The 13,794-nt window shown below is 45.3% G+C and overlaps 1 long non-coding RNA gene across 8 annotated transcripts in view; it reads right to left on the bottom strand.

Annotated features, from left to right (window-relative positions):
* Nucleotides 1–8,062: 8,062 nt before the first annotated feature.
* LOC142363807 (uncharacterized) overlaps nucleotides 8,063–13,794 on the bottom strand; it is a 78,694-nt gene continuing 72,962 nt past the window's right edge. For 7 of the 8 annotated variants that reach the window (XR_012765983.1, XR_012765978.1, XR_012765980.1 and 4 more), the window contains 2 exons: nucleotides 12,512–12,629; nucleotides 8,063–10,753 (listed from right to left, as the gene is read on the bottom strand). This is a non-coding gene — a long non-coding RNA (uncharacterized LOC142363807). Of the gene's footprint in view, nucleotides 10,754–11,377; nucleotides 11,417–12,511; nucleotides 12,630–13,794 lie in introns of all 8 variants that reach the window. The other variant, XR_012765981.1, reaches the window with a different exon arrangement.

The raw sequence follows: 13,794 nt of genomic DNA, 5'->3' as shown, positions 1-13,794 counted from the left end.
TATTAGATCATTGGCGCTCATGAACTGGCCTTAGTTTAAAGTATGGCTTAGAAAAGAGGGTGGGGGGGGAGTTCATGATGCATCCTTAAAACATTGTCTGTGTTACTTTTTTTGCTATAATTAAATTATTGCTTATAAGAAATTTTGCTTGGTCAAAAAGAGAAAAAAAACCCCAATTATAAGAATTCCATTTCAGTGTTTTCCATAAGCTCCTAGCCAAGTTGGCCAATAACTAAGGCAAAGAGCAGGGGAAAAAAAAAGGTATGTATTGTATACTCACTTAAAACTTGGCTAGAAATGACCTTTTATTGTCTAATTTTTTTTTTCCATGCCCAACTTGGCTACTTGATGCAAATTCATTGCCAAGTTTCTCTAGTGTGTTATTTTCCTATGTGTTATGTGTTCAAAAACATTTTTAAAAGCTGTCCTCCAAGTGTTGTACAACGGCTTTGCATGGACGAGGGTAGAGGACCCCGGGCTTGATAGTTACCGATGAAGATGCTGGCGTTAAACAGCTGGATATATTTTGCTTGTTTGGGTTTTTTTGCTTGTTTTTTTTTCTCCCCTCTTGTTCCCTGAGCAGCCCAACATGGCAAGATCTCCAAATGGGCTGTGCTAACAAATGCAGCTGAAGACAGCCATGTGATGTTAATATAAACCTCCTCTGTCAGCTTGGAGAGGCACCAGGAAATCGCCCCGGGAACGCTTTCTGCAGCGCCTGTCTCTGCTCGGTGCCACGCGGTGGCATTTGTCAGGCGCACTCAGCTGCAGCTCTCCGGAGGGCCCGGACCCTTTTCCCTCTGTCTGGGTCACGGTAACATGTGTCGTGTTGTGTCTGAAAGCATTGAGGAATTTTTAATTAAAAAAAAAAAAAAGAAGAAGCGATTCTAGTTTAGAACCCAAAATCAGGCTCAAAACCCAACGCCAAAATCAGTTCCTGTCATTCTGGCTCATCCATAAGGATCCAGCCATTCCAAAAGTGATACTCAAGCCATGATAAAAGAAGAGCTGCAGCTTTCTTTACATTGCAAGGGTAATTTCTCTTTGAGTCCCCCATTAAAAAACACCGCACTGGAATAAATATAAAGACCAAGGTCTCAGGCATACTCTTGCTTTGGATGATTTTGTTTTAGAAAGGAAAAATGAAAGATTTTAAAGTTTGATGCAATTTTTTTTGTGGTTGTGCAGTTTAAGTTTGTATTTCACTGCATTTCCCTCAGAGACATGTTTAATTTCTTTCTTTTTTTATTTTTAATTACATTTTCTGGTTTTTATGAAGTCCCGCAATGTTATTTTGTGGTGAGCTGTCATGGTGTTACCGATGCATCTGAAATATTACAGGCAGAAAGACAGCCTGAAAGAAATAATGAGGGCGTGTCTGTCCTAGCTTTTATTTCTTATATGTATTTTGTCCTATATAAAGTTATACAAAGGGTAAAGAATTCGGACATCCTAATCCTGCAACTGCTTATAAACTTTGTTATTTTTATTATCGAGTGGCACAAGCTGAATACATCTGTGATACAGAGGTACAAGCTCTAGCTTTTGAACATAATTTAGAAATCCAGCTCTGGAAAAGGAAATAAAAGTGCAGTTTTCAAATGTTGGTCAAGTTTTCTGTCTGCATCTTGTGATACCAAATGTCTTTTAAAACCCTGCCCCAAATGATTTTGGAGCAAACGTCCCATGAACTGAGATAGGAGCCTGAATCAGTCAAATGTAGTAGAAGGCGATTATATTCCTGATGGGTCTTTTTCCATTTTGTGGCTTATTTTTCACTCTGATGTAGATGGGCCCGTTCTTCTTTAGCGTGTTGGTAACCAAGTGCGTATTTAACTCTGCTGTGTGCAGTGCTGGCATTTGTTGGGTTTCTGAAATGTAGGTCAAATCGGAGATGACTTGGAAGCAAAGTGCTGGAGACAAAATCGAGAGAGGAAAGGTCGTGTGCAGCACGACGCACACAGATGGCTTATTATCGCTAGGACCATGTGGCAGAATCCAGACTCATCTGCCAGTCTGTTTTTGTGATAGAAAACTCTTTTGGGGACTGATGAACCTTTGAAAGTATCTGGGTGTGTTCTGCATGATGTTCACACATTGCTGACCTTGCAGAAGCCTCAGAGTAGTTGCAGTTTCAAATCTGGTTTGACAGACTAAGAGGTTTACTGCAATGCTGTGGTGGGGTGGAGAGCCAACCAAATATTCTGGTGTTTGCCAGGTCTCTCAACCCAGACTCACCAGGTTTCTGCAGGTTTCCAGAGAGCAGATGGACATTTGTGTAGGTCCCACCTTGCCTGGCATCTCTGCAAGGGTGACAGTAGCTCCACAGAAGCTCTTCTCTGCGGACCCATCCTTACCTTTCTCCTGCTCAAAGACTACGCAGAGAGCAAGAACCAAGTGACTGAAAGATTTATGTTGGAACTAGATCCCCGTGGATCAGAACACGAATAACACCTCCATCCCCTCCCAAATCTTCCAGGCCTGACCTTTCACAATCTCCATTTCCTGACCAATGACTCCAAAGAAAATAGAGCTGCTAGTTGGTATTTAATGGAAATCTGCGCAAAACTTGTCAAAATACACCACCATGCCTGTCAGATGCCTGGGACAAGACCTCTACAGTAGTTTCCAGAAACCCAGTGCAATTACTTACATTTTAAATTATCTTTAATTGTTGCATGCGAGCTACAGAAACATTTTTCCCCACTCTGAAGCAAGACCTCGCTATTAAGAGTCACCCCGTAATTGCAGCTTTAATCGGGGGACGGCAGCAGGTCAGCCGTGAAGGTTAGCGCCAGGCGCAGCGAGGCGAGAGCGGCTGCAGAACGCCGGTAAGTGGAAGCGACACATCACAATCGTCCCATCAATTATGGAGTGGCAGTTTGGAGTGTAAACTTTTTAGTGAATCTAATTACCTCGCCAGATGTTTTAATCCAATCTCCTTGCCCCTCCTCCGCCATCAAATACTACATATTGCTTTTTTTGAGTTCCTGACATGAAAAAGTCACCTTAACTATAGAATCTAGAAGAAACTTGTTGATTTTTTTTGCAGGAACTGAGAATCCTTTTGCTATCCAAGAGCTGATTCCGGTTCATGTGTGATTCGGTACTCATGAGATCACGCTGAACCAGAATGAACACGCTCCTGAATTGATAAGGGTGTCACGAAGGGTGCAAGACTGATGAAAAATAGATGAGACGGTGTAAATGTGCCCAAGAGCTGAATGACAACTGTTAGCCCGGCGATGCCAAATTGAAGCAGGCCCTCGCATAGCGTTAGAGATGCTGCAGCAGATTTTCCAAGGCTGTTTGCAAATTGACCTAATGTTCCTGTTGACACAAAACCTTGAAAACGCAGCTAAAATCAGCATTGCTGAATGTTCCTCGTTTGCTCACAGATTGCAGTCAGATGTGAGCATAGAAGAAAATACTTGCCTGTGCATCCGAGAGAGGGGAAAATATTGAATTAACTGCCCACGCAGATGCCCAACATTACCTTCCAGAAGAGTAGAGCAGGGAAGGAACCTAGCAGCATCGGGAGGAGTTTCCTCCTCATTCAATGAACTGTGGTTTTTGGTTTGGTGGGAAGTCTGGGTGCGCACATGCAATGCGTTGATCACTCTTCAGCCTGGACTGCAGTGTGTGGAAAAATCTCTGACAACTTAACATGAGAAAAACCACCCAACCTAAATCAGAGGAGTCTCAAACTGTTCTTTGTTAGAACTCCAGTTGAACAATTTGATGGTCTTTATTTTCACCAGCTTATCACGTTAAGAGTTGCTTTTCTTCCCTTGTTGACCTGTCCTGTTCCCTGGTGAGAGAATATTCAGCCTTGTACCAGGCACAACGTTTGTCACACGCTCGTGGGATGGAAACATGCAGAGCAAACAATGAAACAAGGCTGTTTATAAAACCTTCAACACATTGGGCAGTGGAGAAGAGCCCAAGTTTCCATGTAAAGACCTGAAAGGACAAGAATGACGTGAAACACATGGAAAATATGGAAAATGTGGAGTAAGTAATAAAATTATAAATAAAACAAATACAATAAATTGGGAATGCAGTTTTACTGGTAATGATTTGTGTTCCTAGTAACCCAAGACTCCCTTACCTTTGGAAAATTGCATGTTTTTCCAATGGGGGAGCTGACTGCAGGTGACAGGCCTGACGGGTTGTGCGGTGGGTTGGAACATTGAATGGCTCGAGCGTTCAGCAGGGACTCAGGCCTCCAGCAGCCTCGCACAAGCCCTTTGTCTGACAATGACTTGCATCATGATCTCAGGAAAAATCACTTCATCAAGTGGCGGTTAGTGTTAGTGCAGGAATTTTGGCCAGAAATGGATCTTGGCATGTTCCGGGTAGAGAGGTTTGCTTGGCGGAGCTGCCCAGATGCATTGTGCTGGGTTTACTTTTTTTCCCTGGGTTTTCTTGGTGATTAGTGACAGCACTTCACGCGTTTCCTTTCGTGTGTGTGCTCTCCCAGTGATACCCCCTGGGTGTACTGGTGGGATGGGGACTCGGGTTTGTTATTGCCATGAAAGTTGGCAGGTACTTCTGGACCTCATACTGCGTGGTCACCTGCAAAGCCTCTGCTTTCATGAAACACTTGTACAGAGAGGTTCACTTTAACAACTTCAGTATCTTTTCAGCTCCAGAAAGGAATGCTCAAAAGCTGGCCCTGAAAAATTAAAGTGCTTGTCTGCTTTGACCATTGCTGATGCTCTATCGTTAGATTAACAATAGCTAGAGTTCTAGAATCAGCAACTCAAGTACATGAAATATGGCTTGTACTCATAACTAGTCACAGGTCTGAAGGAGCCCGGGGCCAGCACGGTTAAGGGCACCTGTAGCAAAAGCCAATAGGGCAGAAAGAGTGATGGGGCTGGACTCGGCTGCCTCTGACCCTTTGTCCCAATTAATTAGGTACCAATTTAGAAGTAGTCTATTGGGAACGGCTTTGGCAAAAGCCAAGAATAAGGCTTAAATTCATGACTTTCAGCTGGAAGAATTTATATCTAAATACACCATCTAACAGGGCAGCAGGAGCCTGGAGGAGTGAAGGAACTTGCTGAAAGTTATTATGCGAACTAAAATGCGCACACAAAGCAAGCCGGGGCCCTGCTCTTGCAGACACAGTGCGATGGTCTGGGGCAACTAAATGCTGACTTATACAAGACTATCCCTTTGCTGTATGTCGACAACTTGGAAAAGTTTCCTTTGATACCACTGTGACGATTTGTTTTGCTGTGCTAGCAATAAGAGGAAAAAAAAAAGGGGGGGGGGGAGTACTAGCAACGTATGAATTGCAGCTATTCTTCAAGGTGAAGGATCTGAATTTCCATTTCCCTGTGCCGTTAGGACTGATATGGGTCTGACTGGCCACTGTACGGTGAAAAAGTCCCTCTCTGTGCCAGTATTGAAAACTGTTTGTGCATTAGTTGGAGTCTTTGCCAGTGAAATAATATCGTCCCCTTTGTTTATTATATTGAAACTCGATAAAAGAAAGCGTCGGAGGGGGAAAAAAATAAGTTTGCAGTGTGAAATGAATGTTCTCGTCTGGGCTCCAGGATGCAGCCGTGAGTAACGTCTGTGGTATCGGCGGGCATCCTACTGCAAGAAATAAGTTCTAGTGCTGTAGCTTGATTCTGGGAGTTTGCTGGGAGAGGGACAGTCCGTGCTTTGCCAGGGGACCCCCCCCCACTCCATCAGTTATGGGGACTGCGCCCTTTCAGGGGGCATTGCCTCCTGGGGTGATGGCGATGGCACAGACTCTGTAAGTAACTCAAGTCCAGCTCCAGATACTCCATACCATTACTTCTGAAAAAGGCAGACCCTTGCACGCTTGTGTTGAAGCCCAGAATTATCTTGGTGCCCCAGCATTCAGAACAGATTCCACCCCTCCCCATCCTTTTGCTGAAAAAGCGACTGCATGTCAAAGTTCTTTCTGTGTCCAACGCTAGCTTTGCAGCATTGCAAATTAGCAGATAATACCCAAGCCAAATCAAATGTCCTTTTCAAATGAGAAGGATAGACTCTGTGTGTTGTCAGACTGCTTGCAAGTTGATAAAACCAGTTTACAATACAGTGGCAAGAAATCAATTTAAATTACAAAATCAAAGCAAAGCCAAAACAAAACCAAAAACCCCAAGCCCACAAGGGTCCCTGTACAAAAAAGTATATAAAAATCTCACATGGCTGAAATACTGCGAGTTTCCAAAAGTATTAAGCAACATTAATTTGTAAGGGGAAGGAAAAGCATTGGTCAGATTGTAGATGCTTTGGGCCAGCCCTCACCATTTTGTTTCACATCTGTAAGTGTTGGCACTGAGGGCTCTCGCTCTATGACGGGGGACCTAGGTGTTAATGCAGTGGGAACTGTAATAATAGCAACAGCACCATGACTAACACCAGCAGAAATACTGCCCTCCATCTCACCCAGCTCAGCGCATGCATCGCTGGGCTAGCAGGCTATACAGATTTTTATCTGGGCAGCTCTAACCTGCAACTGCATGGACAGACACAGTCAAGCAGCAAGGCAAAGGTACAGCATGGCTGGATTTCACTCTCTGGAGCCTGAGTTGACACAGCTGTGGGAGGGAACAGCCAGGCCCTAAGAAAGCTCTCGTGTTTCTTTGGGTCCAGGAACAGTCCAGCACCTTCAGTATTACCAGCACAGTCTTTCAATAATTTTTTTTTTCCCCCAGAAGAAAGACATTGGCTAAATGAATGAGAATTATAAAGGCTTATTTGAAAGTGAGGATCCTTCATGTTTGGCTTTTAGTTTTCAAAACTTCAGAGAGTATTTCAGATCATGGTTTTTAGTACTAGTGTAACAAGAGCATTAAGCAGCGTGGGTTTAAGTGAAAGCTGAGATTCATATGACTCCAAAAGCTGGAATTTACAAAACAAGAAAAATGAACATCCCCCTCCTGCCTCAGCTTACAGCATTGAAATGTAGAAATAATCTTGCCATCCTGGTATGCTGCGACTAGTCAACTGTCCCTTGTTTCCTGTATGACGAATGTCCATCCTTTCCCTCTTGAGATGAAGGCTATGATTAAAGGACACCCCATCAATTAAATATAAAAAATAAGGAATACTGCAGAGAAGGAGCTCCTTCTGGCATCACAGAGCTGGACACTTTGAGAGCTGGGCATCCTAACACACACACTCACACACACTCTCTCTCTCTCTCTCAGCATGATCCAGGTCACTCTGATTTCAGGAGACTTATTGGCTTCACAGTGTTAATGGAAAACAGTCTCCAATGCAGGGTAGAGCAGCGAGGTGAACCAGGAGGCCGGGAGGGGGAATTTGCTCTCCGAGGTGTTGAGTACTAAAAATGGCAGCAACTTCTGACAGTTCCTAGGAACAGCCTTGTTGCGGCTCGCTTGGTTTCTGGGCAGAGAAGCCCAGGAGCAGAGCTCGAGCGCAGCCCCTGAAGCTGCTGGAGGACCTGCCCTCCCACGGCTGACGTCCTGCACAGTGGCATTAAAAAGAGCATCTCACTGGCTTCTGTGTGGAAAGACAAATTCAGGCTTCCACCCAGCCTTTGAAATAGGTTCACAGGGGTGTTCTTCTAGCCTCCCAACGTACAGCCCAAGACGCTTCTCAGCGTGTTGGGGAAGCAATGGCTGCTGTGCAAAGCGAGCCCGGAGAGGACAGATTAAGAGCTCTAGAGCTCGCTCTGCCTCCTAACCTGGGCAAGCCCTGTGATTTTCCATCTTGGCATGTGTGACCTGGGATTGCTCCCCACCCTTTGTACCCGTGGCTGATGCCAAGTCCCTCCGGGCAAATCTGCATCCCTGCTGTCTGCTTCCCTCCATGGCTTTGGGTGCTGCAGGAGAGCTGCCCGAGCACGGCAAAACCAGGAGACCTATCCTGGAGGACCTCTGAGATGTTGCCAGTGCCATGTGCTGGCTAGTCTTTAACCACTGAACATGTTCTGTCTGAACATGAGGAAGAACTTCTTCCCTCTGAGGGTGACAGAGCCCTGGCCCAGGCTGCCCAGGGAGGCTGTGGAGTCTTCTTCTCTGGAGATATTCCAGACCCTCCTGGCCGCGGTGCTGTGCAGTCTGCTGTGGGTGACCCTGCTTGGGGAGGGGGGTGGGCTGGGTGACCCACAGAGGTCCCTGCCAACCCCTGCTGTGTTGTGACTCTGTGATTGTGTGCTTCACTGCTAAACGCTGAACCTCCAGCCCAACTCCAGTGGTCACAAATAGCTTTATAGTACTGATGGATGTGAGAGAAGGGGATGTGTGGCATGACAAACAAGACAGAGAAGGGCAACGTCCCTCCCTTGCAGCTCTCCAGCATACACGAGCAGCCTTGTAGCTCAAAACGGCCGCTCCAGAGAGGAGCTCTGCAGACCCCCACCCTCCAAAAACACCATCTCCCTCCTGCCACGGTATTCCATCCCTTCCCAGCACCCCGGGAAGGACGCTTCCAGCTTCTGGTAGGAGATCTCCAGCAGGGAATAAGCAGCCGGGGAATTGCCCTCTGCAGCAGCCGTGTGGGAGCTTGCGTAATGTTCTAGCGCTATCAGTCACGTCTCTCATATTTACTTCTTTTGGCCCAATTCTCTGCCTGCCGAATAAATTTGCAGCTGCAGAGGTTGAGCTGTAGTAGAAAGCTGAAGGATTTATTTCCAGCTATTGAAAGGTTTATAGCTGAGAAATGTGAAGCTGCTCAGATTCTGCTGCTGGAGATGTGTCCTCCCCTCTTCCTCCCCGGATGCTGCGGGGTGAAGGGGAATATTGCATCATGGACAACATTCAGCTGCTCCTCTCATCTGCAGAGACAAATGCCGCCTGAAACATTGTTTGAAGGCAGTAATTCAGAGGCAGAACTTGCTGCTGGTGCTGGGAGCAGAGAGTGGTTCATGGCTGTGTGCGTGGCAGAGACACCTTATGGGCACTGCTTGAAGATGAGTTGGGATGAAAAATTCCTCCATGTGTTATTCCCAGCTGTCCCTGTCATCTCTGCTCTGTTACCTCTGGGACTGGCCCAAACATCTTCACTAGGAACGCATGTGTCCGGGGGAAGGCTCACAGCAGCGAGGCACTCTGGACTGCTTTTATTTGACTAAAAGGGTCATTTTGTACATCTTTCAACTTCACAAAAGGTAAATTATGAATGTGTTCATCTGTGTCTGATTTATTATCAGTAGGGAGAGACTGTGCTTTTGCGGGTAGCTGAATCAAACAGGACCAAGCCCTTGGATGAGACACTGCCTTCCCTGTGCCGTGGTATTTAGCACTGGGTACTTGTATTACTGCAGCTGCTACAGCCTCAGTTCATTGAATTGCCTTGCTCGGTGTGATGCTATCCGAAAAAAAAATACCCACAGTAAGACAGAGAGTAGTGTATGTAAACAGAATAGAAAAAGCAGAGAGCTGGGGAGGGAAAAGGTGTCTGAAGAGCAAAGTAATTTGCCAAAAGTGAGGAAGAAGGTGTGGCTGAGCAGAGCGTGGAACTCGGGTATCATCACCCGAGTCTGCCTCGGCATCACCACCTGTGAAGGAATGCCCCACGGTTCTGTCCGTCTGGCAGAAGCTCGGTAGGATGAGAGGCAGGTTTCTCACTCCTTCGCCTGCCTGCCTTCAGCTCTGCAGGGCTCCCAGCGTTGCTTTGTGCCTGGAAAACCACAAGACAACTTCCAGCTTTAACCCCCACGGCAGAGATTCACAACAACAGGAATGAGATCCCTGAGGTTGCTTGTCCCAAAATGCCCTTTTTGATGTCCTCTTGCTGTCCCCTCCTGGCTATGGGGGCGGGGGTCTGGGCACACCTGGAGCAAGAAGGGCTTGGAGGGTAGCTGCTTCCTTGGTTTCCCTGAGCCCACGCTCAAGCCCGATGGCGTTGGATGCTCTCTCCATCCATCAGGACGCTGGCCCCCCACTCAAGCTGTCTTTATTTAAGCAGTTGGTGCTTCACAGATTACTTCCAGGCCCCTGGAGGGTAGAAACTCTTTTACCTCTTGTGGCCCCGAGACTGTTCCACCAGCTGTAACTATTTCATTTTTAATTTACTTGATGCAACTTGTCTCTGCTTAATCCATCCGGACAACTTTGAGGGTTCCTGACCCATAAATCCAGAGTGGGGAGGTGGTGGGGTTTGGGGGGAGGGAGAAGAAGGGGGAAAAAATAAAGGACAAGAAAAAAATGCAAAGGATTTTGAAAAATTGTATCTAAATTATGGCCAAATGTATTTTCCTACCTTATTGCAAAGTGCAAGACTGGACTCAGCGACACAGCCAGGTCTCCCCTCAGTGCCTGGGAGTGCGGCAGGGCCTTTCCTTTTATCGTGGTGACATACACGCTACTATACTTCACTTTTTCAACAGATTAAACCTCCTAGATGTGTCTTGAATGGACTTTAACTGTTTTTTCCTGCTAACCTGTTCCTTTTGTTTAACACAAACAGTAAAGAGGAAAAACTGCTTTGCATCTTCTTTACATAAATATAAACAAAGAAGTTTTACATCATGAGCTTTTACAGGCAAAACATCCCCTCCTTCAGGTGCCACTTTCCCTCCGCTGCCCACCATCAAAGGCTCTGTGCTGCTTTTCGGGTGGGTGGTAGGACTGCTCTAAATCAATCAGCTGACATCAGGCTAATGCCTAATTAGCTATGGGTGGGCATGTGCTTTGATTGTAGGAAGAACCTCGGGCGATGGCTTGTGTTTTTAAGGCCCACTTCTACACGTATCCATCATCGTTTGACATGCAGAGCAGGAGAGAAGAAAAATAAGCTGCAATTAAAAAGAAAAAAGAAGAATTCTAAAGAAAGAATTCTGAAATATGAATGTGTACATGAGGATATATAACCATAGGGCTACACTGCATTTACGGCTGAAATGAAGCACACGCTCTTGTACCTTGGCATTAAAGCCTGGAGTTTCTCTGGCTTAGGAAGAAGTCCAAGAAATTAATTTTTCCTTTACCATCCTCTGTGATTTTAAGCAAGGAGAGAGGTTTCCTTTTCAGGGAGAGAAAGGTGAGATGCCTCATCCCAGGGAGGCTTGAGACAGCTGACGCTGTTTTAAGCAGAGCTGAACAGGCATCTCCCACCAGTGTAACTCCTGCTCTGGGGGATGGAAAACCACGCGGCATCACCTGGGTCTGCTGCTGGGACTTCTCACGGCCAGGAGAGGCCACGGGTCTCCTGTTCTTTTCCGATAGCCTAGCTCTCATGAGACTGAGTTTCCCCTCGGGCTGCTGGGCATTCCCCCCCTCCCCAAATCAGGTTTTATTTTGCCATTTCTCCACTGTTCTCATTGCACATGACAATTTGCCAAGGCTCTGCCCTGCGTGTGCGTGCTCCATGTGTTCGCTGCTCTCTCTAACTCACTCCATCTCGCTTGCTTTGGACTCACCCTCTGCCTCTGGAGGGGACCCACGTGTAGACAGCGATGCTGCAAAGGCAAAACTGATGCTAAGTGAGAACATTTCAAGTTGGAGAATTTTTCTGCCTCAAAAAAATAAAGGAAAAAAAAAAAGAAAAAACCCCTCTTCAAAACCCAGCGTCTCCATTTCTCACTTGAATCGTTTCACTTCAGTCTGTGTAACAATGCTTCAGTTTATTGGGAAAGACAAGTGAGATTTTTTTTTTAGAATTACACGTAGGTATAGAAACCATATAGGAAAGGTTCTAATTATAACTATTAAACTCAGAGAATAAAGGGATACAGTATTCCTAGCTCTCTCGGCGGTTAGGAGTTACGCAATACTTTCTGTGCTTTAAAATGTGTGGCAAATGATGTGACTATTTTAAATGAAAAATTATTTTTATTTTATTAAACTCACCCTCAACATTGTTCTGCTTTGGGTGATTGACTTCACCTTGTTCCTGAAACTTTCTATACAGAGCAGATGGGGAAGAGGTTTTTGTGAGACATGCCAGAGGTGTACTTTAAATAATAATAATAAGAATAATAATGCTAGTAATGCTAATAATAATGGAAGTCCTCTGATGTGTAGACTCTGATTGCTTTATTCCTGGCTCCTCCTGTGAGTCTCTGAGACCACATTTTAAACTTGTTGGGTGCTGATTATCCAGGGATTAGGGATTAGCATGGCGGTTTGACTGCCTGTCAAAGCCTTAAAGTAATACACAGATTAAAATAATTCAGTTTTCTCATCAATAACGAAGCAGATGATTCTAAAGCCCATGTAACCTCTGATGTAATAAAACCTACTATGAGTAATGAGAAGGGACAGATTTTCTGACTGATCTCATGATCTCTGTCTCAAGCTTAGTTTGGTCTGATTTCTGCAGGGAGATTTAGTAGTATCTATAGCACTCAAATTTCAGAAGCCCATTAGGCTGGCAATCTCATTTAGTACACACATATATTGGGAATTTCGAGATAGATGTAAGAACTAAATATGACAGAGCTGATCACTCAAAGCAAGCTGCTTGCTCCCCTTGCAAAAAAACCCAGTCACCTTTGAAAGGGATTAATTAAACAAATAAATGTAACAAATCAAAGTTTTCCACTGAAACTTACTCATCGAGCCTCGCAGTCCTCCCCTGCTTGTGGGCGATTGGAACTGGAGGAAGAGGAGCAGCTGGGGAAGGCAGTGCTCAGCTCAGATCTCCTCTGAGGACACAGTACATGTGTTTTCCTAAGGGGAAAAACAATACGTCAAAAAAGGCAAGCAGCAGGGCTCTAAGTGCTTTTAGCATTTAAAAAAAAAAGAGGGAGGGAATAAAAAGGAATAAGATGCTGAAAAGACAGATAAACGGGTACCTGAAACTTGTGCAGGACACAGGGACATCACTCTTTATTAAATTCTACAAATCATTCAGTAGAAAAGCACAAGTGAGCAGCGCTCGCTCATACACCGCTGCTCCAGATGTGGCTTCCCGAGCTGTCCCTGGGGGCGTTTGCTGTCTTTCTCTTTAGAAAATGCCCACAGGTCTTGAAGAACTGCTTGTGTAAATCCCTGAAAACCTGAGCCCACTGCTGTGGGACAGGCCGGGCTCCACGTGAGCCCGACCCACCCGAATTCAGCTGGTGCCTTTGAAAGTCCTGCCCCAAGCTGAGAGCTGAGCAGGCTGCCCTGTCCCAGCAGCCATGCTGGAGGAGCCACATCTGTGCGTGACGTGGGCTGGCTCAGAAGAAGGCCTTGGTTTCTAGAGGGACTAACTACACATTTGAGGCAGAGAGAATTAAAAAACAACCACAAAAAAAAGAGCACTCTCTTTTCAAAAAAGCTGTGGTGCAGGGAAAGGGTTCAAATTCTATGTTAATATTACAAAGCATCAGTAAAATTTGCATAATAGAATATGATATGATGTGATATATATCACATATATAATATGTATATAATATATACCACATAATATAATATAATGTGTGTTTATCATAGATCATACCCATCACATCATATCACGTCATATCGTATCATACCATACCTAGAAGAATGCCAATAGAATCCAAAGACTGAAGGCGACTGATCAGGAATACCAGAGACAGAAGAATACTCTCTCTTTTGATAAACAGCAAAGGGAGATTGTTTTTAAAAAAAAAGTACCATCATGCTGCTTTAAGCAGTTACTCTGCCTTGCAGCTTGTCTGCAGGGAGAACTGCTGCCCGGTGGTTAGCGTCTGGAAATGAGAGTGAAGACACCTGGATTACGTTAATGGTACCGCCACTGACTTATGGCTGACAGCTCTAAACTGGGAGGACAGCTCTGCTAAGTGCTTGTTGTCAGAGGCTGAGTTACTGTTAAAGAGGTTTTTCCAACAAGAATTTAAAACAAACAGAGAACAGGGAGGCTTTATCA

This window comes from Opisthocomus hoazin, chromosome 21, assembly GCF_030867145.1.
Source record: "Opisthocomus hoazin isolate bOpiHoa1 chromosome 21, bOpiHoa1.hap1, whole genome shotgun sequence".
NCBI lineage: Eukaryota > Metazoa > Chordata > Aves > Opisthocomiformes > Opisthocomidae > Opisthocomus > Opisthocomus hoazin.
Note: the sequence above shows the minus strand (reverse complement) of the source record. Positions and strands in the feature narration are given on the sequence as shown.